Genomic DNA, 25939 nt, shown 5'->3' with positions numbered 1-25939 from the left:
GGTGTGAATCCCCGGGGCTTGGCTGGTTCAGATCTAGGGGTGCAGGACTGGCAGTGGCCACTGTCTCTGCGTAACCCAGGCATAGCTGGGAATCAGCGCCTCCTGGCAGGAAATCCCAACAGACTAGGTAGAGCCAACAGTGATTTGGTCTTAAGCAGTTTGTATAGGAATTGATTAATTCATTAATTAGTTGTTTCATTCAACTTTAACTTGCCCCCAGTTTCAACTTGCTTTATTTCACAGAGGACCTGAGGTAGTTTACACAAACAAAACTGGAGCTTAAGTTAAAACTGACACATGGACTAAGGGAAAATGGGATATATAAGGTCTAGAGCAGAAGGGGTGAAGAACACAGATGAGAAACAGGAGCCCCATGTGCTGGCTCTGTTTGGGCCCCAGGTCAGGGCAGGGCTTCCTGGCAGTAAAAGAAGTAAGGACAACACAGTGAGTTGTACCTTACAGCGTCCTGACGACAAGCACAGGAGTTTCTCAGAAAAAGCGCAGCCCTTCTTGGCATTAAGATCTGAAGGGAATTTCTCTCGTGCTGTTTCAAATAGGGAGCCATTCATGGAGTCATTCCTCTAATACTTCTTGGGGTGTGACGTGCCAGCTCCGGGCTGGCTCTGCTGGTCTCTAAAGATGCCAGGTGGGCCCCACCCTTTACATCATTAGCTCTTGTTTGGGAAATTCTGTGCCATTTGGTGTCCACTGTGCCACATTTCTCCAGAAACACATACCATCTGTACTGTTATTTACATAAAACTTTAATTTACATTGACTTGAATCTGACTTGTTAAAACACAGCCTCATCATAGCAATAGGGATCATAGGTGTAACTGCCAACTCGAGGTTTTTACTGAACTGTTTTAATAATAGTAAGAAATTACTTTTAAAAATAAGGGATTTTTGTGATGTATGATTTGTCTAATGTGCTGGTGGATTCTGTTTGCTAGTATTTTGTTGAGGATTTTTGCAACTGTGTTCATCAGTGCAATTTCTTTTTTTGTGATATCTTTGTTTGGTTTTGGTTTCAGGGTGGTGGCCTCATAGGATAAGCTTGGGAGTGTTCCTTCCTCTGAACTTTTTGGGAAGAGTTTGAGAAGAGTAGATATTTGCTCTTCTCTAAATATTTGATAGAATTTGCCTGTGAAGCCATCTGGACCTGGACTTTTGTTTGTTGAAAGATTTTTCTTGGAAAGATTTTTTAATCACAGTTTCAATTTCATTACTTATTATTGGTTGGTTCATATTTTCTATTTCTTCCTGGTCAGTCCTGGGAGATTATATAAAAACTGTATGATCATCTCAATAGATGCAGAAAAAGCTTCTGACAAAATTCTACACCCATTAATGATTAAAAACTCCCCAGAAACTGTGCATAGAGGAAACCCACCTCAACAGAGTACAGGCTATACCCAATAAATGTCAGGAAATATCATTCTCAATGATGAAAAACTAGAAGCACTTCCTCTAAGCTCAGGAACAAGAAGGATGTGCACTCTCATCACTATTATCCAACACAGTTTTGGAAGTCAGGCCACGCAATCAGAAAAGAAAAAGAAACACAAGGACTCCAAATTGAAAAAGAAGTAAAACTGTCACTGTTTACAGATGACATGACACTATACACAGAAAATCCTAAGAATGCTACCAGAAAACTGCTAGAGCTCATTAAACAATTTGGTAAACTCACAGGATACAAAGTTAACACACAGAAATCCCTGGCATTCCTATACACTGACAATGAATGATCAGAAAGAGAAATTAAGGAAAAAATCTTATTTACTATTATATCAAAAAGAATAAAATACCTAGGAATAGATAAACCTACCCAAGGAGGCAAAAGACCCATACACAGAAAACTATAAGACTCTGATGAAAGAAATCAAAGACAACACAAACAGACGGAGAGATATATCATGTTCTTGTATTAGAAGAATCAATATTGCAAGAATCAAAATTACTATACTGCCCAAAGCAATCTACAGATTCAATGCAATCATTATCAAATTACCAGTTGCAATTTTCACAATATTAGAACAAAAATTTTTACAATTTGTATGGAAACACAAAAGACCCTGGATAGCCACAACAATCTTGAGAAAGACAAAACAGAGCTGGAGGAATCAGGCTCCCTGAGTTTGGACTATATTACAAAGCTACAGTAATCAAAACAGCATGTTACTGGCACAAAAGCTACAGTAATGAAAACAGTATATTACTGGCACAAAACCAGAAATATAGATCAATGGAATAAGATAGATAGAGATAAACCCACACACCTGTGGCCACATGATCTATGAAAAATGGAGAAAAGACAGCCTCTTCAATAAGAGGTGTTGGGAAAATTGGAAAGCTATTAATACATGTAAAATAATGAAATTAGAATACTCTCTAACACCATAAACAAAAATAAACTCAAAATGTATTAAAGATCTATTTAGGCAGAATACACTTTGACATAAATCACAGCAAGATCTTTTTTGATCCACCTCCTAGAATAATGAAAATAAAAACAAAAATAGACAAATGGGATCTAATGAAGCTTAAAAGTTTTGCACAGCAAAGGAAACCATAAACAAAACAAACAGACAACCCTCAGAATGGGAGAAAGTACTGGCAAAGGCAATCAAAAAGGATTAATCTCCAAGATATAAAAGCAGCTCATGCAGTTTAATATCCAAAAATCAAATAACCCAATCAAAAAAAAAATGGACAGAAGATCTAAACAGAAGTTTGTCCAAAGAAGACATACAGATGAACAAAAAACACATGAAAAGATGCTCAACATCACTAATTATTAGAGAAATACAAATCAAAACTACAATGAGGTATCAGCTCATACGAGTCAGAATGGCCATCATCAAAAATCTACAGATAAGAAATGCTGGAGAGGGTGTGGAGAAAAGGAAACCTTCTTACACTGTTGGTGGGAATGTAAACTGGTACAGCCACTATGGAGGACAGTATGGAGGTTTCTTAGAAAACTTAAAATAGAACTACCATGTGACCCAGCAATCCCACTCCTGGGTATACACTTGGAGAAAACCATACTTCAAAAAGATACATGCACCCCAATGTTCACTGCAGCATTATTTACAATAGCCAGGAGATGGAAGCAACCTAAATGTCCATCAACAGATGAATAAATAAGGAAAATGTGGTATATATACACAATGGAGTATTAGTAATAAAAAGAACAAAATAATGCCATTTGCAGCAACATGGATGGACCTAGAGATTGTCATTCTGAGTGAAGTAAGTCAGACAGAGAAGGACAAATAACATGATACTGCTTATATGTGGAATCTTAAAAAAAGGGTACAAATGAACTTATTTACCAAACAGAAGTAGAGGCACAGATGTAGAAAATAAACTTATGGTTACCAAAGGATGGTGGGGCGGGATACATTGGAAGACTGGGACTGATATATACATATTGCTGCTGCTGCTGCTAAGTCGCTTCAGTCGTTTCTGACTCTGTGTGGGCCCATAGCCGGCAGCCCACCAGGCTCCCCTGTCCCTAGGATTCTCCAGGCAAGAACACTGGAGTGGGATGCCATTTCCTTCTCCAATGCATGAAAGTGAAAAGTGAAAGTGAAGTCGCTCAGTCATGTCCAACTCTTAGCGACCCCATGGACTGCAACCTACGGGGCTCCTCCATCCATGGGATTTTCCAGGCAAGAGTACTGGAGTGGGATGCCATTGCCTTCTCCGATATACATACTACTATATGTAAAATACATAACTAATAAGGACCTGCTGTATAGCACAGGGAATTCCACTCAATACTCTGCAATAACCCATATGGGAAAAGAATTAAAAAAATAAGAGTGGATATATGTATATGTATAACTGATTTACTTTGCTGTATACCAGAAACTAACAGAAACTGACTGTATAGAACTTCTCCATCTTCGGCTACAAAGAATAGAATCAATAGGATTTCGGTATTGACCATCTGGTGATGTCCATGTGTAGAGTCTTCTCTTGTGTTGTTGAATGAGCGTGTTTGCTATGACCAGTGCATTCTCTTGGCAAAACTCTGTTAGCCTTTGCCCTGCTTCATTTTGTACTCCAAAGCCAAATTTGTCTGTTACGCCAGGTATCTCTTGACTTCTTACTTTTGCATTTCAATCCTCTATGATGAAAAGGACATCTTTTTTGGTTGTCAGTTCTAGAAGGTCTTATAGGTCTTCATAGAACTGTTCAACTTCAGCTTCTTCAGCATTAGTGGTTGGCATAGACTTGGATTATTGTGATATTGAATGGTTTGCCTTGGAAATTAACAGAGATCATTGTGTCATTTTTGAGATTGCACCCAAGAACTGCATTTGGACTCTTTTGTTGACTATGAGGGCTGCTCAATTTCTTCAAAGAGATTCTTGCCTTCAGTAGTAGATATAATGGCCATCTGCATTAATTCCAGTCCATTTTAGTTCACCGATTGCTAAAATGTTGATGTTCACTCTCGCCATTTCCTGTTTCACCACTTCTAATTTGCCTTGATTCATGGACCTAATATTCCAGATTCCTATGCAATATTGCTCTTTATAGCATCAGACTTTACTTCCATCACCAGTCACATCCACAACTGGGTGTTGTTCTTGCTTTGGCTCCATCTCTTCATTCCTTCTGGAGCTATTTCTCCACTCTTCTACAGTAGCATATTGGGCACCTACCGAACTGGGGAGTTCAACTTTCAGTGTCATATCTTTTTGCCTTTTCATACTGTTCAGTAGGAACAGTACTGTTCATACTGTTTCATACACCACCCTTATGGCAGAAAGTGAAGAGGAACTGAAGAGTCTCTTGATGAAAGTGAAAGAGGAGAGTGAAAAAGTTGGTTTAAAACTCAACATTCAAAAAACTAAGATCATGGCATCCAGTCCCATCACGTCATGGCAAATAGATGGGGAAACAGTGGAAACAGTGAGAGACTTTATTTTCTTAGGCTCCAAAAGCACTGCAGATGGTGACTGCAGCCATGAAATTAAAACACACTTGCTCCTTGGAAGAAAAGCTATGACCAACCTAGACAGCATATTAGAAAGCAGAGATATTACTTTGCCGACAAAGGACCATCTAGTCAAAGCTATGGTTTTTCCAGTAGTCATGTATGGATGGACTATAAAGAAAGCTGAGTGCTGAAGAATTGATGTTTTTGAACTGTGGTGTTGAAGAAGACTCTGGAGAGTCCCTTGGACTGAAAGGAGATCAAACCAGTCAATCCTAAAGGAAATAAGTCCTGAATATTCATTGGAAGCACTGATGCTGAAGCTGAAATTCCAGTACTCTGGCCACCTGACACGAATAACTGACTCATTGGAAAAGACCTTGATGCTGGGAAAGATTGAAGGCAAGAAGAGAAGGGGACGACAGAGGATGAGATGGTTGGATGGCATCACCGACTCAATGGACATGAGTTTGAGCAAGCCCCGGGAGTTGGTGATGGACAGGGAAGCTTGGTGTGCTGCAGTCCACGGGGTTACAAAGGGCCAGACAAGACTGACTGACTGAACTGAACTGAACTGAGAAACTAACATAACACTGCAAATCTACTGTACTCCAATAAAAATTTTAAAAAAATAAGGATTCCACATGTGTTTCCCTAAAACCACCTCACGTTCTACTAATGATTTGTGTCCTGCACAAGAGCCCCTCCCCCCTTTACACTCCCAATGCACTGGGGTGCACCCCTTTCATGAAAAGCAAAGCTGCCCATTACCCCCTCTGCCTTCCACAGTGATGGAGCCAGTCCCCAGGCAGATGTGGTTTAGGTTCCCCCATCACATCCCATAAATATAGAGCTGGAAGGACCCAAGAGTGTAATCCTATTATGAGCCCATGTGTGACAGACAGACATGCAGGGGCCCAGGGAGCAGAAGAGTTGCCCCCGATCACAAGGCTGGTGACAGCAGTTGTCAGGACTTCTTCCAGCCTCACCTTTATCATTGCCTCAGATGGACAGGTGACCATTTACATAACCAAAGACTGATTCTCACTGAAGGCCTCTATAAGAGGGACCAGGGTCTCACCCAACTCCACAGCAAGCCCTGTGTCTGTTTTGTTCCCCATGGTGAAGTCTGCTGGGCACATAGTAAGTGCTCAGGGAACAACCCTGAGATGTTAACACCAAGGTCTGCATGGTCGTCTTCTCTAGGGGGTTTGGGCAGGGAAGGGTCTGCAATTGCGAAGAGGTATGCAGTACCTTCTGCTGTGTTTGCGGAAGTCTTTTTAAGTGGGATGATGGGTTTACTGCTGTTTTTCCTATTGTGTGCTTTGCTGTTGTTTGAAATATTTTTTAAAAATTAAATATATTTGTTAAATATTGATACATCAATAAATCCAGTACTAAATGGCAGTACTAAATCCAGGACTCCAGTACTCTTGCCTGGAGAATCCCATGGATGGAGGAGCCTGGTGGGCTGCGGTCCATGGGGTCACAGACAGTCAGACACGACTGAAGTGACTTAGCAGCAGCAGCAGCCTTATAGCAAATGTGTCTTCTCTCTGCTAATTTAATGCTCTGTGCCCACCTCACACCTCTGACCTCTCTTTTCCAAGATGACCCCTGGGATGGTTGATGACAGTCCTCTTTCCCAGCTCTCCCAAGCGTCCCTCTGATCACATGGTTGGTTGTCCCCTATGGCTGGTCCAGATACCTCTGAAAGTGCAGCATCCTCTAGGATGACCTCCTCCCCTCTGAAAACACAAACACACAGAGGGGCAGCATTTTTGCTGGTGTGAACAGTGCAGGAGGAGAGATTCAAGTCAGTGGGGGTTCAGAGTTCTTATTTCAGTTTCCCCCAAATCACACACATGCCTTCCTGAGAAAGAGGCCCTTTGTGAAACATTAAAGAACAGACCAATTCTACCCCCACCCAAGGAGAAAATGGATTTATTCTTCGCTTAAAGAAAATGCCAATAATTTTGGAGCCAGATAGAACTTCACATATCTTCCAGCTCAATACCTTATTTTATGAAAGAGCCCTGGAGGGCAATGACCAACCCAGGTTCACACAATGGGTGTGCAAAAGCATCTCTCTGAGCCAGGAACAAGGTCACTGGGGGGCACTTTTCTCTAGCTTGTCTGCCTGCTGGTTCCTAGGAACCGTCTTACTAGAAAGGCATAGTGTAAATATTTTGCTAAGCAGCCAAGAGAGGAAACTTACCCAGGCTGAGTTGCCCTGCGCTGGGTGCTGGCCATGGACACAATGCTCAATGAGGGCCATTATCTGGGAAGGGAGGCTGTTTGTTCCGCTACGGGTCGGTGCCAGAGCCCGGAGCCACCAGGCTTGCCACTCTGGCTGCCACACAGAAGAGTCTCCTTGCGCTCAGCAGACTCTGCGGTTATGCAATGCCGGGCCAGGAGGTGAACTCTCCCCGGACAGCAGCCAAGCCTTGTTGCTTCCTGCCTGAGTGTATCCATCTGAACAGGCTCAAAATTGAGGGCCTCAGTGTTTGCAGAAAAAGCTTGGGCCCTGAACCTGCTGGTTTATTCCAGAGGGCATAGCTTGCCCATCCCCGTAGCCCTGGAATCCTCCTCACGTGGTCCTGGGCCCCAGCACCACTCTCTGGCCTCATGACCATGCCTACTAGTCTGTGCTCCGGTCATTTCTTCTGCCTGGAACTCCCCTCCCCTTTCTCTTTTTCAGTCAGTTGTGTCTAGTTTAAGTCCCTCTTTTAACGCTCAAGTCCTACCTCACATTCTCAAAGCCTTCCCTGATCACCCTAGCCACTAGTGACTTAAGCTGAAGTTGTGAGTTTTCAAATCAGAAGAGACCTGGAAGTCATCGATCCGATGGCCCCATTTTCCAGATGAGGAAACTGAGGCTTAGAGAAGCCTGAGAGCAGTGTGAGCAAATGTGAGCACCAGCAGGGCTCTCCTGCCTAATTTCTTTTTTTCACACTACACCTCCCATCTGTTGGTGGATCACGTTGGCTCTGCCTTCAGACTGCGTGCAGAATCCAACCACTTCCCAAGGCTGCCACCCTGGCCACATCATCACCTCTTGATGATAGCACCAGCCTGCCATGCTACCCTGGCTTCCTGCATGCAGTGTGGTCTTCACACATAGCCAGGTGACCTTTCTAGAATATCCAGCAGGCCAGGCCACTCCAGGGCTTGGACCTCCAGTAGCTTCTCAATTACCTGCACACATTCACCCTTTGCCATCACCTCTCCAGCCTCTGTTCCTCCTCTTCCCCTACCCCTACCCCTCCAGTCACACTGGCCTCCTTGCTGTTCCCACCTGGCAGGTTCCCATCTCTGCCCAGAACACTCTTCCCCAGATGCCCCAGGGCTCACTCCCTCGCTCCTTTGCTATTGTTTGTTGTTCAGTCACTAAGTCATGTCCAACTCCTTTGGAACCCCAGGGACTGTAGCCTGCCAGGTTCCTCTGTTCATGCCCAGGTCTTTGCTCAGATGCCACTTCTCAGGCAGGTCCATCCTGACCACCTGATTCCTTTCCTGATGCCATCTTGTCACTGCCACCACACACTTTATATAAGTAAAAGATAATATCTTTACACTTCTTATATAGATAATAGATTCTTATCTTTAATATCTCATAAAACAGTGTGTGATAAGGTGACAATGTATTTGTCTATTTTCCCCCTGCAAGAGGCAGGCATTGGTGTGTTTTGTCACCTTAAATGGTTGTTGCTGTTGTTCTGGTCCAGTCTCTCAGTAATGTCCAATTCTGTGTGTGTCTTAATGACTAGGTGACTCTTAGAACCGTACGTGGCAACTTCTGTCCAGGCAGGGTGGGTTTTAAGTTTGATATACCCCTGTTAGGGTGGATAACGGTGATGGAGGTCCTGGTGTCCTTGTGGCATAGCGTGTGTGAGTGTGTGCGCGTGTTAGGAGTCGGGGGAGGGGATGAGTTTAGGGGCACATGCAGGATCAGCGAAATGAGAGACTCTGAAGGCTCCCGGGAGGCCAGCTGGGAGACTGCCCAGATGCTATATTTACAGGGACTTATGGGGGAAACACCCAGACACCCGGGCCTCAGTGCTTCCCCAACCCAGCCCAGGCAGAGCTGACCCAGAATGGCTCATTCACAGAGGCGGCCGCACAGAGGCTGCCCAGACAGGGGTGTGAGAGCCCAGGCATGACTGGCTCCTCCCTGCTTTGAGGCAACTTGAATCTGCAAACCCAGGAATCTTTCTGTTTCCTGAAGCTCTCCAGTGGGTGAGTGGTTAGGTCCCACTGGGGTTGGGGGCCTCAGCTAAGATCCCCTGCACAGAGCTCTATTCCCCCAAAGAAAAATCTGTTGAATGAATAAAGAGGGAAGTGGAAGGGAAGGGGAGTAGTTTGGCATAGGAGAAGAAGGTGAAGGCTCCGAGCAACAAAGGAATCCCCAGGAAGCATGCCAACCAGAACCGGGCAGAGCCCAAAGGGCAGGGCTTGTCCTGACAGGTGGGACAGGCGGGCCCAGGATTCACTCGCTCGCCCATACCTGCAGCTCCGCTGGCCGGGAGCATAAATCCCAAGCAAACAGAAACTCGTGATTTTGGTTTCATTTGGATTGACATTTTTATTTACCTATGGCACAGTTTCTCTGAGGTTGGCTGGTTTTATTCTAAAGAGGGGCCCAAGCTGAGCTACCCAGGTGATTGACTGTTGAAATCTCTCTTTTCTTTGTCTGTCCTGGCCCATCCTGACTCTGCTCCTGGCCCTCTGAGCACTTCTTCTCTGACTCTTTCACCCGAGCCTTTTCTTCCTGGATGCCTGTGCTCATTGCTCAGGCTTTGGTCCTTAATACCTACTTGTCTCTCTCGGCATTTCTCACCTTATCCCACCAGCAGCTTCCACAGCTGAGTAGATCACCAGCCCTCTTCCTGGAACTCCCCAACCCTGCATTTCCAGCCGCCAACATCTTGGCTTGGCATCCTGCTGACCTCTCAAACTCAATATGCTTAGCACCAACTCATCTTTTCTCCTCCTCTGCCTCTGGTATTACCATTCTCCTAAACCTCCAGGCTTACAACATCAGAACTACCTCAGAATTCCATTTTCCTCTGCCCCTATATTGTCCATCCATCCACCCGCCCCACCCATTCCCTCATTTGTTCAACATCTGGGGGCTTCCGTGGTGGCTCAGATGGTAAAGGATTTGCCTCCAATGCAGGAGACCCAGGTTCAATCCCTGTGTTGGGAAAATCCTCTGGAGAAGGGAATGGTACCTACTCCAGTATTCCTGCCTGGAGAATTTCATGGACAGAGGAGGCTGGCTGGTCCATGGGGTCACATAGAGTGGGGCACAACTGAGTGGCTAATACTTTCACTTTCTCACTGACTTGGCACTGGGGACAGTCCCCATGAGTCCTCCTCCCTCTGTGAAACCTCTAGGACCACCCCAGACCATGTCCCAAAACTAGTCAGGCCCATATCTTCAAGTAATTTGCAGTGTGACCTCGGGCAAGTCAATTGCTGTTTCTGAGCTTGGGTGTCCTCCTCTGCTTTGGGAGAAGATAAGAATTCCTACCTTGCCTCTCCTCAGCCTGGCGGTGATACCCGCAGGTGATGTTCATGCGAAGATCATCAGTTTATGACCATCACCCCCAAACATGTTACAGCCTCTTATAGACACCCCCCCCCCACTCCCTGTAGCTCCTAGACTCCAGTCTGAGACAGAATCCCAGAAGATGCATTTTAAAGTAACAGCCCAGGAAATTCTGTTGGAGTAGAGAAAGAGCTGTGGATCATGTTTAGGGAAATTCTGGCTCACAGGAGAAAGTCCAAACTCCCTCGTGATCCACCCCAGCCCCTGATCAGACCCTCACCCTACTGGTCTGTCCATTCATCACCCTGAGCCCAAATCTGGGTCTGATCTTCTCCTGCCATTTCCCCAGCACAGAAAGCCTTCCTGACCTCCCTATCTCTGATAGTCTTTTGTCTACACTGTAGGGTCCAACTCAAATGCCTTCTCCTTCTTCTGATTTGTAATCGGTACCCTGGCTGGCTTTTCACCAGCTCACATTCCAGCTTCCTAACCAGCCCGTAAGCTCCCCGAGAGTACCCATCTGTCTCACAGATATTTGTGTTCAAACACAAATGCTTATTGAGCATCTACAAAGCCCAAAGCTTCACTGCTGTGTCATAGGAAGGAGGAAGGCAGAGTCCCTGCCTGGGGATACCTCTCTAACAGTAAAAACAGTGTGGAAGTGAAGACAGGGGGCCACAGAATCCCAGAGCAAAGGTTCCTAATGCCATGGGGGAGGGTCACCCTGGAGGCAGAGGAGGAAAGTCCAGAAAGAATGTGCAAGGGGTCAAGCATGAGGAGTTCCCCCAGAGCTGGGAGGAGGAGTAAGAGGGATGGAGAAGACAGGAACCGCTGGGCTGGGAATGCTGAGCGAGGGAGTTAGACTCGTCCTGTAGGTCAGAGGTTGGCAAAACCAACCCGCTGCCTGTTTTGTCCACTAAGTTTTACTGGCATTCAGGCACGCCCATTCTGCTACACATTGTTCATGGCTGCTTTCACGTTACAATGGCGAAGATGTACAATGTGTACTTTCACTGTACAATGTACAGTAGCAAAAGGCTACTGTACAGGCGGCCAAGCTTAAAAGATTTACATCTGGCCATTTTGAGAAAGTTCTGCAGATCCCGGCCATAGTGGCTGAAAACTGTGGGTGGATTTTAAGCAAGAGACAGCATGGTCAGATTGGTGCTTCATCTTTGTATTACTCTGGGCCAGCACAGCGATGGGCTGGAGCTGTTAAGCCGACAGGAAGGGAAAACGGCTGGGAAGCTGCTGTAACAAACTGTCCAGGTGAGGGGGTGGCTTTCACAATTGCTGTTGCTGATTAGGAGGGTTATTAAGACTTGCTGCGTGCCCGCCTCAGGTTAAGCCTTTCACATGTACTCCCTCATTTAATCTGCACAGCCAATGCAGGTAGTGTTGTTATCCCCATCTCACAGATGGGACACAGAGAGGTGAAGCAGCTTGCCCAAAGTCACACAGCTGGGAAGCAGCAGAGTTGGGATGCAAAATGCCAAGCTCAAGGTCTCTGGGCTCCAGCCTGTTTGCTGGTTGACGGATCCCTTCAAGCTTAGCTGAGAACACAAGTCCTCGGCAGGAGAAAATCGATCTGAGTCGAGTCAGGCAGGAAGTGGGAGGCAGGCGTGTGGCTATTTTGGAAGAGCGACACGAAAAACCACGAAACTTCCTACCTGTCCCGTTTTGCTCCCATCTGTCCTCTGAAACAAGGCTGCCCCTCTCTTAGATGAAAAGGTGTTTCTCACCACACAGTGGCTCTGCCGCTGGTGGTGGGAGGGAGTACTAAGCTTAGCACACGCTGGCTATTTTTAAAGGGCTATATAAACAAACAGGGCTATGTAAATAAGAAAAAAAAATGAGGTCATCCTTTTAAAATCTAAAAATGTTCTTTTTCTATGGGGTGAGCAGCAAAAACCTCAGAAAGAACTCATGCTTTTTTATCTGTGAGAGGCCTTCTCCAGCCCACAGCCTCTCGAAGCCACCGGCCTGCCCCTCCCGTCTCCAGCCCACCAAGGGAAGGCAGGGGGCCCGGGAGCTGGGACTCCTGGGTTTTATTCCTGGCTGTGTGGGCTTTGCCTCGAATGCCCAAAGCCACTGTCCAACCCCAGTCAACCCCTCCTTGGGGCCTTGACATCTGTCCCCATTCAGGTCACTGGCAAGTATCGCCCATGCTCATGCTCCGCCTCCTGCGTGAACTGATTTAGTGAGCTGACCCAGAGGACCCCTCTGTCACCCCTTCTCATCTCCCTTGCCCCCTTCCCCTGTCTTGATCTGCTGACTGGCCTCAAAGGTCTTCAGCATGATGACTAGAAGCGATTTGTATGTGCCTTCCACATCCTCCCCTACCATTTTTCAGTATATTTTAATCTTTTGGACCTTTTCTTCCGAGCCTATGGCTGGACGCTGTTAGAGGAGCCCTGGGGAATTGTGCTAGGTCATCAAGTGTTAGGAGACACCTCCCAGCTTCAGCAGGGGCTCCTGGGACTTCTCTGTGCTTCCCAAGTACTTTTTCCATTACTGATGCCCCTCCCCTGCCCCATGAGCCTCTCCGCCACTGACAGCATCACCTCGCTTCTGTCCTCTGCCATCTTTCACTACTTTCTCCTGAGCCTCCCAACCCCAACCCTCAGCATCCTTGGCTCCACCATTGTCCTTGAGCACAGAAAAGAGAACCACCAATGTTTGCTGAAGGACCGGTTTCCAAATCATGTTCCGCAGAGGTGTTTCAGAGGTTCTTCAAATGTCATGTGAGAATTTTATCCTAAAAATATAGTTTGACGCCTGTTAAAACTGTTAGGGAAAACGGACCTGCACATTCAAAGGTGTTTGATGGCACACTTCACAACGGGTGTGGCCAGCTGTGGTTTGTGCAGATCTTGGTGGATCTGAAACTTCAGGATTGAAAAGTGTCTTCAACTAGAAAGATCGGAGCTCTTTACAGGGCATCTTTATGTTGTTGTTTTTGAAGTTCAGGACAATACACACTTCTGTAAAACCACACAAACAAGTACATGCTGAAGCTTTCAGTGATATGAGAATGGATTACATGAATTACCACAAAGATGTCACAAATGACTGTATGCTTCCTGTAAGAAGAAGGAATTCAAGCAAATGTTTGATACTGTTAGTGATGCAGACCAGAATCCCTGTCTCCTCCTCCCCAAATGTCCACACAACATTAAACTAAAGGCCCATCCTGGGCTGCACAGTCAGCTGTGAGAAATCTGTTACCAATTCACATCATTTTATTGATACAATTTAGAACTTTCTTAATACCATGCAACCAAGCCAAACAAAACAAAAAAAAAGACAAAGTGATCCTGGATGTTACAGCTGATATACTGATTCAACGACCATCTAGAACAGACACCAGCAAACTTCTTCTATACAGGGCCAAAGAGTAAATATTTTTGGCTTTGTGGGACAGACAGTCTCTGTCACAACTCCTCAACTCTGCCATTAGAGTGGGAAAGTCGCCATAAATAATGTTTAAACGAATGACATGGCGGTGTTCCAAAAAGATTTCATTTACACAAATCGGGCAGCAGCCTGGGTTAGGCCCATAGGCTGTAGTTTGCTGATGCCTGATCTAGACCCTGAGCTTCTAATGTTTTTATGCATCAAAGCTGAATCATTGCTCTGTTAATGGATGCTCATAATAAATAGATGTAAAAAATTTGAACTTAGAAAATAAATGGGTGTTAATAAACTACCACTTTAACTTGGCAAAGTGCAGGATTTGACTTTTTTAAATGGCTCCTAAAACTCTAAAAGCTTGAAAACTACTAGCAGAAAGCTTTGCTTCTGAGAAAATGCTTTCATACCCATTTCCAAATTAGATCCCCCCTCTAATCACTCATTCAGAAATCACATTTATTCTGGAGAGAGCCCCAGTCCAGGACCATACTAAATGTGAGGGGCCACGACTCCACAAATACATAATCCAACATATTCATTTCCAAGCCTCAAATGGTGCTAATTACCACTCCCCATACCCCCTACCCCCGCCGCCAGCATGAGGGATTCTGCAAGGCCACTGAAGGCTGGCACATGGTTGGCTCTTGCCTGGCACCCCTGCCAGCCTGGGCCTGAGCCCTCCACCTCACTCAGATGCCAGGTATTCCAGCTTCCCCGCCGGTGACTGGGGCAAGCTGTGCCAGCAGTGGGCCCTGTGAGTCTGGGCACTCCAGAAGCGCTGAGTCAGCACCCCATTAGTCACATATGCTTGTATTCCCCCGAGGGAGCACGGGAAGGGGTGGGGACCAGATTTCTCGCTGAAACTGATAGCTCGTTTGCCTCTGGGTCAGTCCCATCTCCTAGATTCTTCCATGCAGCTGGCAGGGACTCCGTGGACAGAAAAAGAGACTGTGAGAATAAAGTAAGAGAGGGCTAGTGCCAGGTCTGGGGAGGATTCTCCATCTGATTCCCCACGACAGTGTCCCATGTCTCTGCCTGCAACCCTCAGAAGTTTCTATTTTCAGCTTACTTCAGATATCTCCTGTACACCAAGCTGCCTAAATCCAGACCCTGCCCTGATACTGCCAGCGGAGCAGACCATGTACAGCTAACTGCGATGGGTATGAAAGAGACAAATGCTAAATCAGGGCACCACAAGGTATCCCAGGATGCCGAGGAAGGGGGACCCATTCATATGTATTATGGTACTACTGATTTCTGTTAAAACACGGACATCCCTGGAGCAGGAGTCATCCTTGCAGCTGTTACTGCCATTCTTCAGGAAGCATGTTAGTGGAGAAGAAAGTACTGGATCTTTTGTAGCCAGAGGCTCAGCTCCTTGTTAGATGTGTGACTGTCTTTAAACTACTGGACCTCTTTGTGCGCAGTTTCCTTATCTGTACAAAAGAGGCAATAGGACCAGCCTCGCTGGGGTTTCCGCAGGACGAATCTTGTCTGCAGTGTGCCCAGGCCCTGTGTGCAGCATCGGCCCTTAATTTCGCCCTGACTCTCTCTGAGGAGCTCAGGCACTGGGACCAGGCAGCAGAGCCTGGCTGACACATAGGGCGGCAGTGAGGAGGGAGCAGCGGCAGCCAGCCTGCTTGCAGGAGGGCTGCCCATTTTGGGGAGCCCTGGCTAGGTGTCTGGCAACACTCCAGGGCCTCACTGGTACCTCCCCAGCAGCCCTGTGTGGCAAGGGCCTCGACTCTCCTATTTTCCAAGCAAGAAACACGAGGCAGAAACCAAGCAACCTGCCTCCCAAACCAGTAAATGCTGAAGCTGGGATTTGAACTTGGGAAGATCCAGAGGCTCTACTATTAAGTTCCACATTTACACATCCCCTCAAACTGAGGTTCAAATGCCAGGGCACCCTTCCTTAGAGTCCAGGGGGTGATTCTTCCACCTCTACTGGAGAACCCTGATCATAGCCTGGGTCTCAGGGGGTCCACGTGGCACTGCTGAGCTGCGCAGAGGCCCAGGCCCAGGCCCCCCACAGTTCAGGCAGCTACAGAGAGGCCGTCTCTGAGCGTTGCCAGAGGCCCTATCCTCCTCTCTGTAGGTGAGAAAGCTTCTGCCCAGAGGAAGACAAAGAGCACCGTGCATGGCACGCCAGGCTGGGAAGCACCCGCTGAGACTCACAGCTGAGCCCACAGACTCAGATACAGGACAGGCATCTCCAGGGGCCCCAGAGAGAAGCCCCAGGCACCCAGACCTTGGCTAGACCAACATAAAAATACAGATCCCTGTGTCCTCAGCCCCCAAAAGCCTGATGCAGAGAGCATGTCTGGGTGGGCCAAGAAATCTATTTTCTTCCTTTTTTTTTTAAACCCAGGCACTCCCTCCCTCCCTCTCATTATCCCTGGATGATTCTGATATACTCCATGGCCAGACAAAGCATCCAAAGATTTATATTCCTGACCCAAAGAGCTTCTAACGCTACACACCTAAACTGAACCACAGCCTGAACTTATAACCTGAAACCACAACTCATACCTGAAGAGCTAAAAATGAATTAAATGGATATATACATATATATATATATACATAGAGAGAGAGAGAGAGAGAGAGAGAGAGAGAGAGAGAGAGCGTGTGATTAGCCATACTGGGGCCTTTCCCAGGCCCATTTAGTCAGTCTCTCTGAAGGTGGGGCCCTGCCACTGGAATTTTTTAAAACTCCAGGTGATTCTAATATGCAGGCCAAACCGAGAACCCAATATCCTTTCATTTCTTCACATCCAGGAGGACCCAGAAAGATGCTGCTCTGTTGTGATCCTCTGACTAGGGAGGGGGCTTTTTAGGCAAGAACCATCACGGGGCAGGGGAGCACAGAGAAGTGGGTGGAGCTCTGGCCAGCAGGAGATACAGTGAGGCTGGTCTGCAGGGAGACTGTGGTCCCTTAAGAAGAGTTGTTGCCAAGGACAGGCTGGAAACTGAGGGACTGGAGAGACAAAACTACATCTGAGGGGAGACAGTGTGCGGCAGTAAAAGAGTATTGATTTTCAAGGTTTCTACTGTACTCCCGACCAAGGAAGTCCCGAGGAGGTCCAGCTTTCACAGAGGCTCAAGGAAGGCATCATTATCAAACCTCATCACCATCATCATCCATTTTATCATCATCATCACCACCATCATCACCATCATCCATTATAAAGAGGAAGGACTCTAGCAAGCTCAGGCAAGAAAGACCAGGTGGAGCCCCCAGCAAGCGTATTTGAGGACCACGCATTTCCTACCTGTGTTGAAGGCACCACTTGCGATGACCAAAACTAAAACGCTGTTCTCTTTGAAAACCAGTGTTCATGTCCACTGCTGTGGCAGCTGCCTCCTCTCACACTGTGTTCTTCCCTCTGCAAGGGAGAGCTCGCCTGGCCAGTATCTCTTGAGGCTCCTCCATGAACTAGTTGGAGGCTGCTGGGTTCGTGCTTTGAATCCTGCAGGGGATGGTCAAGAAACGTGATCAGAGAGTTTGCCTGGTCAACTTCTTTACACATAGAACAATGTCCGCCTGGTCCCAGATGGCCCAGGCCCCCAGCTCCTCCCAGGCTGCTTGTCTTGGGGCAGGGACAGATTCCCAAGTGGCCTGGGGAGACAGTGTGGTGTGGTGGCCCGGGTGCCTACCATGTTCTACCTTTTATCAGACACTGAACTTCTCTGAGCCTCTATTTCTTTATCAGCAAGCAGGTAGAATTCTAAGATGACGCTTAGGTTTCCTGTTTCCCTGGTGAACACATAATGCATGATCCTCAGGACTGTGAATATGATGGATCTTACTCTTACAATTAGGTTATGTTATAGGCACACTTGACCTTAAAATAGGGAGATTATTTCATGCTGCTGCTGCTGCTGCTGCTGCTAAGTCGCATCAGTCGTGTCTGACTCTGTGCGACCCCAAAGACGGCAGCCCACCAGGCTCCCCCGTCCCTGGGATTCTCCAGGCAAGAATACTGGAGTGGTTTGCCATTTCCTTCTCCAGTGCACGAAAATGAAAAGTGAAAGTGAAGTCGCTCAGTTGTGCCTGACTCTTCACAACCCATGGACTGCAGCCTATCAGGCTCCTCTGTCCATGGGATTTCCCAGGCAAGAGTACTGGAGTGGGCTGCCATTGCCTTGTCCGATTATTCCATGGGCTTGACCTAATTGAGAAAATCCTTTAAAAGCAGAGTTGTCTCTGGTTGGTCACAAAAAGAGGAAGTCATAGGGCTTAGAATCAGGGGAAGGATTCGCCATGCACTTGCTGACTTGCAGATGGAGGAGGCCATCTGGTAAGGACCTGAGGGCAGCCTCTTGGAGCTGAGAACAAGCCCCTGCTGAACCCCAGCAACTCCCTAGGACATGGATTCAAACAAGTGAATGAGTCTGGAAAAGTGAAATTTCCCTCTGAGCCTCCAGATGAGAACTCAGGCTATAAATACCCTGATTGCAGCCCTGAGCAGAGAACCCAGCCACTCTGTGCCAGACTTCAGAACTATAGGACTTCGAGCTTACAAAGGAGGCTTGTTTTTGGCCACTGGCTTGGAGGTAATTTGTTACACAGCAAGAGAAAACCAAGACAACCTGCAGAAGTGACTCATAGTGGGGCCTGGGTGAGAATTAAACACAATAATAGACATAAGAGCTCACTGTATTCCCCAAATCTCTAAACAAAACAGAGCACTGAGGGCCAAGGGAGGCAACGTTTACTGCATCAGTTTTTAATAACCAACTTACCAGGCTGATTTAAGAATCAAACAAGAATATGCAGAGGAACGTGTTTCATGATCAAGAAAGCCTAGGCATTCTAGTTGAATCTAGAGTCACCACTCTGTACTCTGGTGTGTCTGCTGGAGGCAATGTGGAGTGGCGACTGAGAATGGGTGTCCTGGCTCCTAGGGCCAGGATACCTGGGTTCTACTTAAGGCCTTCTCCTCATTACCTCCACTTTGCAAAGTTGCTGAGCCTTGCTGTGCCTAATAAGAGGGGCTAAGAATGACAAGTACCTCCCAGGGGTTTAATGATTCCATACACCTAAAAGGTCTGGACCAATGCCTGGCACGTGGCTCGGCCCATGTCATACTATGGATACTGTTTCATTATTCTAGTAATCTAGGTCTGGGGTAACCCGCATGCAGGTCTGGGGCACTGTCACCTTCCTTCTTTCGGGCACCATGTTTTTATTGACCCAGCTTTGGAATAGTTCATGTTTTGGCAACTACATCTTACTGCTGATTCCTATGAAGGCACAGCTAACCAAAGTCCCTCTGCTTTACCCACTGTTCTCAAATCCAGTCAACCCCATCCCACACTCCAGAGCAGCATCATAGCACCACACAGCAGTGTAATGGAACTTGCTCCGAGGCTCCTGTCTATTCTTACCTGATTCTGTTGTCCAAGTCATCCAAACTTGTCACAACTTCACATTTTTCTACCATCCCCAGATCCGACCTCACAGCCTCCAATAGATCTCAAATTATTAATAAAAAGAGTTATCTCTATCCCTCCCAGTATAGAAACACCAAGGTCTCCAAACATGTTATCCTATAAACATAGCCCATGCTTTCCCAACTCTGAACCTTGTTCACATCTACTCCCCTCCCCTATAAGCATGTCTACTTGGCCAAATCCTACCCACCTTTCTCAGAAAGCTCAGCTAGCTCACCCCAAACTGGACTCACCCCAGAATACCCACAGCACATTTGCTGGCCTCTCAGAATATGTAACAGCACCCTCTATGCCCACAGATTCCAGGAGTCTTAAAGCCTTGGTAGGGCTTCCCAGGCAGCACAGTGGTAAAGAACCTGCCTGCCAATGCAGTAGTCACAGGAGATGTAGGTTCAATCCCTGGGTCGGGAAGACCCCCCTGGAGGGGGGCATGCCAACCCACTCCAGTATTCTTGCCTGAAAAATCCCACGGACAGAGGAGCCTGGCAGACTATAGTCCATGGAGTCAGAGAGTTGGACAGTACTGACACACACACACAGCATACACACACACACACACACACACACACACACACACACACACACAGCATACACCTGGGGCGGGTCATCAGACTCATCCCCCTACCCCTAGAGCTGGCATGGTGTGTCACACACAGTCAGCACAGAACAATTCTCTTTAGAACCTAACTTGGCTGTTCCTTCATTTAACTGATGTGCATTCAGTGCCTACTTGGGGCCAGGCTGGGGAGCAGATCCTGGAGATTAAAGACAGCAAAGATTCGGTCTCTCCTTTCAAGGGGATCACAGTTGGGGGTGAGGACGTGGGGAGGGGCAAGAAATCAAAGGAATGCGTTATAGCATCCCTGGTTCTAAGCTGCTGTGTGGTAAAGGTGTAAAGGAAGCAGTCAGTTCTGACGGTGTCGAATGTGTGAGAAAGAGAGAGGGCGTTTCAAACACAGGGCGTGCCCCGACACTGACCGAATGTTCGAGAAATTGCACTCTGTCCCTCTGGTTAGAGGTGAGGGGCAGTGATAACTCACGAGGGGAGAGTTGGGAGGGAAGGAACTTGGTATATATGATAGTCTGGCCTTAATCTTGTAGGGGAGTGAGGTCACTGAACTGTTTTAGTCAGTGAGGTAATGCAGTCAGGCCCAAGGGTGTGGCTGGAAGAGAAGACGGGAGGAGGCAGGAGGACTGAGCCACAGCTCTCCTCTCCCTCATTCAGCATCACCTCAATGCCACTCTGGCTTCTGGTGGCCGGTGGGAGAGCCAGGTGGACACACCTGCATCCGGGTCACCGGGAATGTCACACATGCCTGAGGTTCTACATGGCAAACCAGGCTCATCCATCTACCTCCTCTCCCTCAAACACCACTGGGATGAAAAGAGACATGTACAAGAAAGAACAGATCCATAGCAGCATTAGCTGGCCAGCAAGTCTGAGGAAAAGCAGATGAGAAGGAAGGACAGAGAATCTAATCAGAGCTCAGTCAGTCTCACCCAGCATGGACAAGGGACGGCCCACCTGCCTAGCACCCAGGAAACTGGCACAGAGGCAGCGGAGCCAGGACAGGGCGGGAAGGATGGGATTCCTGAGAGCCAAAGATAATGAGTGAATGCCTCTGGTTGCCAGAAACACCAAAGTTGGGGCACAGGGCAGGGGACAGAAACCATCAGCCCAGACACCTTACTGCCTCCGTGAGCATGATTTACTTCCACGAGACTCCAGCCCTGGCAGATGGATTGACTGTTCATTACAGAAACGTGCTGAAGGCTCCATCAGCTCTTCTCTGATTCTCTTGCCTCATCTCAAAATTCCTCCTCACTGTTTCCACCGGTCTGGGACTACTGTATTGTATTCCTTACATGATCCTAGTCAAGCCCTACATTGACATACCTGTTTTAGAGACTTCTAACCATCAACAAATCCAGATCTTGCCTCTTTCCTCCAGACATGCCAAGACACTATAGAAGTGAAGTTCCCCCTTACCCAGTGAGCGATGAACTCAGCTTCCTCTCTGACAGTGTCTATACAAATTTTGAGAATCAAAGTGACTTTGGGCTTGACATCTACATCATTAACTGCTAGAGGGCAACAGAGTCAAGACTACAGAGATCTGAGGGAAAACAGTTAAAACCCTGAGAACTGTTACTCAGCCTAGTCTCAAAGCCAAACAGAGAAGCACTAAAAATAGTATGCCACCCACTTATCTTTTCTTTAAAAAAAAAAAATTACTCAAGGAATTACTCCAACAAAATAAAAACTGTATCAGAATAAGTAATTCAAGAAAGGTCAAGGCAGGATATGTAGGAAACAATGATGAACAGTAAGAGTAGAAAAATGTACAGTTGAATCTAAACAAATGTGGGTAATAATGGTCTCATTTTGTTGGAAATTAGATTTCATTTAATTCTTGACATTGACATAGAAACAAGGGTTTTAGTTTTTTATTTAAGGGTAACTATTTTTAGAAGGAAGATAAGATACAGACCTTTTTAAACCACTGTGGGGGAGGGGAGATAAATTCAATTAATCCAGCAAGAGTTGGGAAAGGGAAAAGAAAACAAGAAAGGAAAAGTATAATAAACAAAAGATATAAAGTAAGACAAAATATCATAAATACAAGAATGCAAACAAATTAAATTACTTTAAGACAAGAGATTACGTTGGGTAAAAAAATCTGGCCATATGCTATTTATACAAATCAATAAAGGTTGAAATCAAAGAAACAGCAAAAAGACATGAATAGGCAAAATAGTAGCAAAAAGAATTCAGTTAAGTCAGTATTAATATCTGACAAAACGTGAATATGTTAGAATAAAATGGGGCATCTTATATTGCTAATGAGTCTCCAAGAAGAAATAAAAATCATGAACCTTTACCTTCACCATGGACAACAGAACCATAAAGTATATGAAATAACACATTCTTAGCACTACAAAGAGAAGGCAAAACAAAAACAAAACAAAACAAGCTCATGACTCAAGATTTAATGGTACAAGTAACCTTATGTAAGAAAATACAGAGGATTTTCAGATAGTAAGCTTAACTTCATATATACTCAAGAAACAAAACACTTTTTTCTTAAATGTTCTTGTACTAGACTACAAGAAAATTTCAAATTCCAAAATAGATATCACAAACTCAGTTCTCAATACAATAGAATTAGAAACTAACAAGTAGCAAATAAAAAAGCAAATTACACAGGACAACTTTAAAATGCTTTGCTAACTAAATCTGAGTCGAAGAGGACAGCAAAACTGAAAGTGCAGAATATTTATAAAAATACAAGACTGAGAATCCTACTTAAAAAACCTGTGGAATGTAACCAGAGCTGCATTTAAACCTTAAATACTTTCACAATAAAAGAAGACTGAAACTAAATGAATCAAGCATCTAATCCAAGAAGCTGAAAAATAATAAAATAAAGCAAAATAATCTAGAAGGAAGAAATGAATAAAGTTGAAAGCAAAAACGAATGAATGAGAAAAGTACAGCAACCACAATGAAAGAAATTGGTTTTCTGAGACAAACAACACGGACAAACCACAGGTTAATCTGACTAGCAGTGAACAGTAAATCACAAATAAGCATCAAGAAAGACATTATTAACATGTATATTAATATGGGTTTAAATTTAAGGGAATTTAAGAGAAATTATTTTAAGTTTAAATACATAATTTGATGCCAATGAATTTGAAAACTGGTTACTTCTTAGAAAATTATTAATTGTATAACTAAAGAAGAGGGAGGAAATCTGGAAAGGCCAGTAACAATTGAAGAAACAGGAAAGGCTACCAAAGATGGAATTCCAAATTAGTGAGAAAGAATGGAATATTTAAATAAGAAAATGGTGACAACTGGCTGGTTGTATATTCATTTGACAAATATTTACTTAGTGCCTACTATATGTTAGGCATTATTCTGGCACCGCAGCATGAACAAAACAGTAAAGGTCTCTGCCTTTGGAGGAGCTGAGGGTCTAGCCAGGGAAGATGAGCAGGAAACAAACATGTAGGTAAAATAAAAGGTATGACAACAAAGTGGGATACAGAGTGAGGGAGGACAGAGAATTCTATTTTAAATAGAGTACATGCAACACACTTACAATAGAATTAAAGATAAAAACAAAATATATAAGCAAATCCATGAAAACACCAAAACTATTAGAATATTTGTATAATTTAGTGTGGGAAAATAACATTCAAAGCCTGAAGCAGATCTCAGTGCTCTTAAAGGTGGAGATTAACAAAACTGACTACACACAAAAAAATTAAGCACTACATATAACAGAGGACCCTGCTGACAGATACCAAGTAAATGACAGACAATGTCTGCAACATATATAAAACAGGGTCAATATCTATAATACGTAAAGAGCACCCATAAAACAATAAGATGAACAGCTAATGAAATGGAGAGAGGAAATAAACAGATCATTATTCAAGAAATTAAAATGTGTAATAAATATATGCCAAGATGCTTGGCCTCATTAATAATCAAAAGACATAAATTAAAAATCAATATCACCTTTCGTCCATTTGACAGGCAAAGAGGAAAATGACCGCCACCATCCAGTGTTGGAGAAAAGCAGTGATCACAACTTATGTAGACCCAGCAGCTTCACGACTGCACACACACAAATACACAAATCATCTTACACAGATGCACACACGATGGCGGCAGCACCATTTTTATCAGTGAACATGGAAACGACCTTAATATCCATCAGCAAGGAGTTGGTCTATAAGCAAATGATGATAAATCCACCAATGGTATAATAATGGGACAATATTTTTTCCTAATTAAAAATAAACACATACTCTGACTGATAATAGAGATTCATCGTGACTTTATGTGTTGAGTATTGGGTGACCTCCCTTACTTTTCACAGCCTGCTGGATGGAAGGCACTATTGCTGGTCCCACTTTCCACATGAGACTTAGTGAGGAAATGAGACCTGACAGGTGTGAACCTTGGTTCCTGTCTCACTCCAGAGCCTACACACTTAGCTGCTACACACACTTTCCCTCAATGAGTGTGTGTGTGCATGCTCAGCTGTGCCCAACTCTTTGCGACCCCATGGACAATAGTTCATCAGACTTCTTTGTCCATTGAATTTTCCAGATGTGAATACTGGAGCTGGTTGCCGTTTCCCACTCCAGGGGATCTTCCCTACCCAGAGACTGAACCTGCATCTCCTATGTCTTCTGCATCATCAGGCAGATTCTTTACGACTGCACCAACAGGATGGTGTGCAAAAAGGGGGAAAGCAGCATCACAGACACACACATATCTGTGTAGCTGTTAATGCTACAGAGGACCTGCAGGATGAAGTTGTCAGCACATCCTAGGGGTGAGACTGCATGAATGGGGCTCAGAGCGTGCATTTTCTTCCTTACATATTCCTATACTCTTTTCCTTTTTTTAAAAAACAAATCACATATGGCTTTTAGAATTTAAAAATTGTAATTTTAAGATGATATAAAACTGTTTTCTTTTTAGAAAGCAGCTGAACAGGGCAGGTCTTACTAAGGCAAGAGGGGCCCATCTGCAAGGTGGCATCCACCCAGGGCAGGAACGACCAGGGCCAGCTCTTCTGCCGGCCCCACCCAAAAACCACAAGGAGGGAGGCCCATCCTCTCCCCTCCCCACCCTCCTTGTGGAACCAAAGCATCAGAGCATGGCCTTTGCTGGCAGGTGGAAGGCGCCCCACATCCGGCCTGGGCACTGGAGGTGCATCCCTGCAGGGGAAGTTCAGCTGATGAAGAGTTAAAGAAAAACCCCGGATGCCCACAGGGGCCAGCCTCACTAGATCACAACAAAGCCACTTTCTAAGGGCTGGCAGGGAAGCCTGGGGGCCTGGGATTCCAGCAAGGGGCCTCAGACCCCAATCCCAGAGGAAGTAGATAAGGCCAGCTCTGAAGCCTCAGCTACCCTCCTGACACATAGCCTGTCCTCCACTGTGAATCTGCAGACAGGGCCGGCACATGGATAAGCTGAGTCTGATCTGCTTGGGGCAGGGAACTGCAGGATGGATCTTTCTCATTTTTATTTTTATTTCTGTTATGGTGGTCTGTAAATCAATAAGAAAACCCCAAAATCTAGGACACTGGGACACACATGCAGAATCCCATGGAATAATCTTGGGAGATCATGAAGGGCTACTTAGCAACTGGGAGGGGAAATGGAGAGAATTACTGCCTCATTTACCTAACACCGGAGAAGTGGCACAGGAAAAGCCCAGAGAGCCAGCCGTGATATCAGAGGAGCTTGGTTTCAGACAGACCCTGGTTTCACTCATTAATAGCTGTGCAACCTCGGCTAAATTACTTAACCTCTCTGAGCCTCTTTCCTCGTCATTAAAAAATTGAAGAACATCTCCCCCCGCCCCCTGTTTGTTGTGAAGACTGGACGAGACAAAGTGTGAGAGATGTAGTGTGGACCCGGCTTACGAGAGGCACTCGGTTAACGCCTGTGCTCTTCTTCAGTTACACTGGGGGACCTTCCAAGCCGTCCTCCCTGGTGTCCACCTCTCCTCGTTCTGGATCCTGTT

The 25939-nt window shown here is 45.7% G+C and overlaps 1 protein-coding gene across 2 annotated transcripts in view; it reads right to left on the bottom strand.

Moving 5' to 3' along the window:
* HIVEP3 (HIVEP zinc finger 3) overlaps positions 1-25939 on the bottom strand; it is a 535004-nt gene that overhangs the window by 81606 nt on the left and 427459 nt on the right. For both annotated transcript variants that reach the window (XM_070468342.1, XM_070468343.1), the window contains exon 4: positions 17198-17395. The gene's annotated coding sequence lies outside the window, so the exon portion shown is untranslated. The remainder of the gene's footprint in view (positions 1-17197; positions 17396-25939) is intronic.

Source organism: Odocoileus virginianus, chromosome 5 (assembly GCF_023699985.2).
Source record: "Odocoileus virginianus isolate 20LAN1187 ecotype Illinois chromosome 5, Ovbor_1.2, whole genome shotgun sequence".
Classification (NCBI taxonomy): domain Eukaryota; kingdom Metazoa; phylum Chordata; class Mammalia; order Artiodactyla; family Cervidae; genus Odocoileus; species Odocoileus virginianus.
The sequence above is the reverse complement of the archived record's forward strand: the minus strand, read 5'-3'. Positions and strand labels throughout refer to the sequence as shown.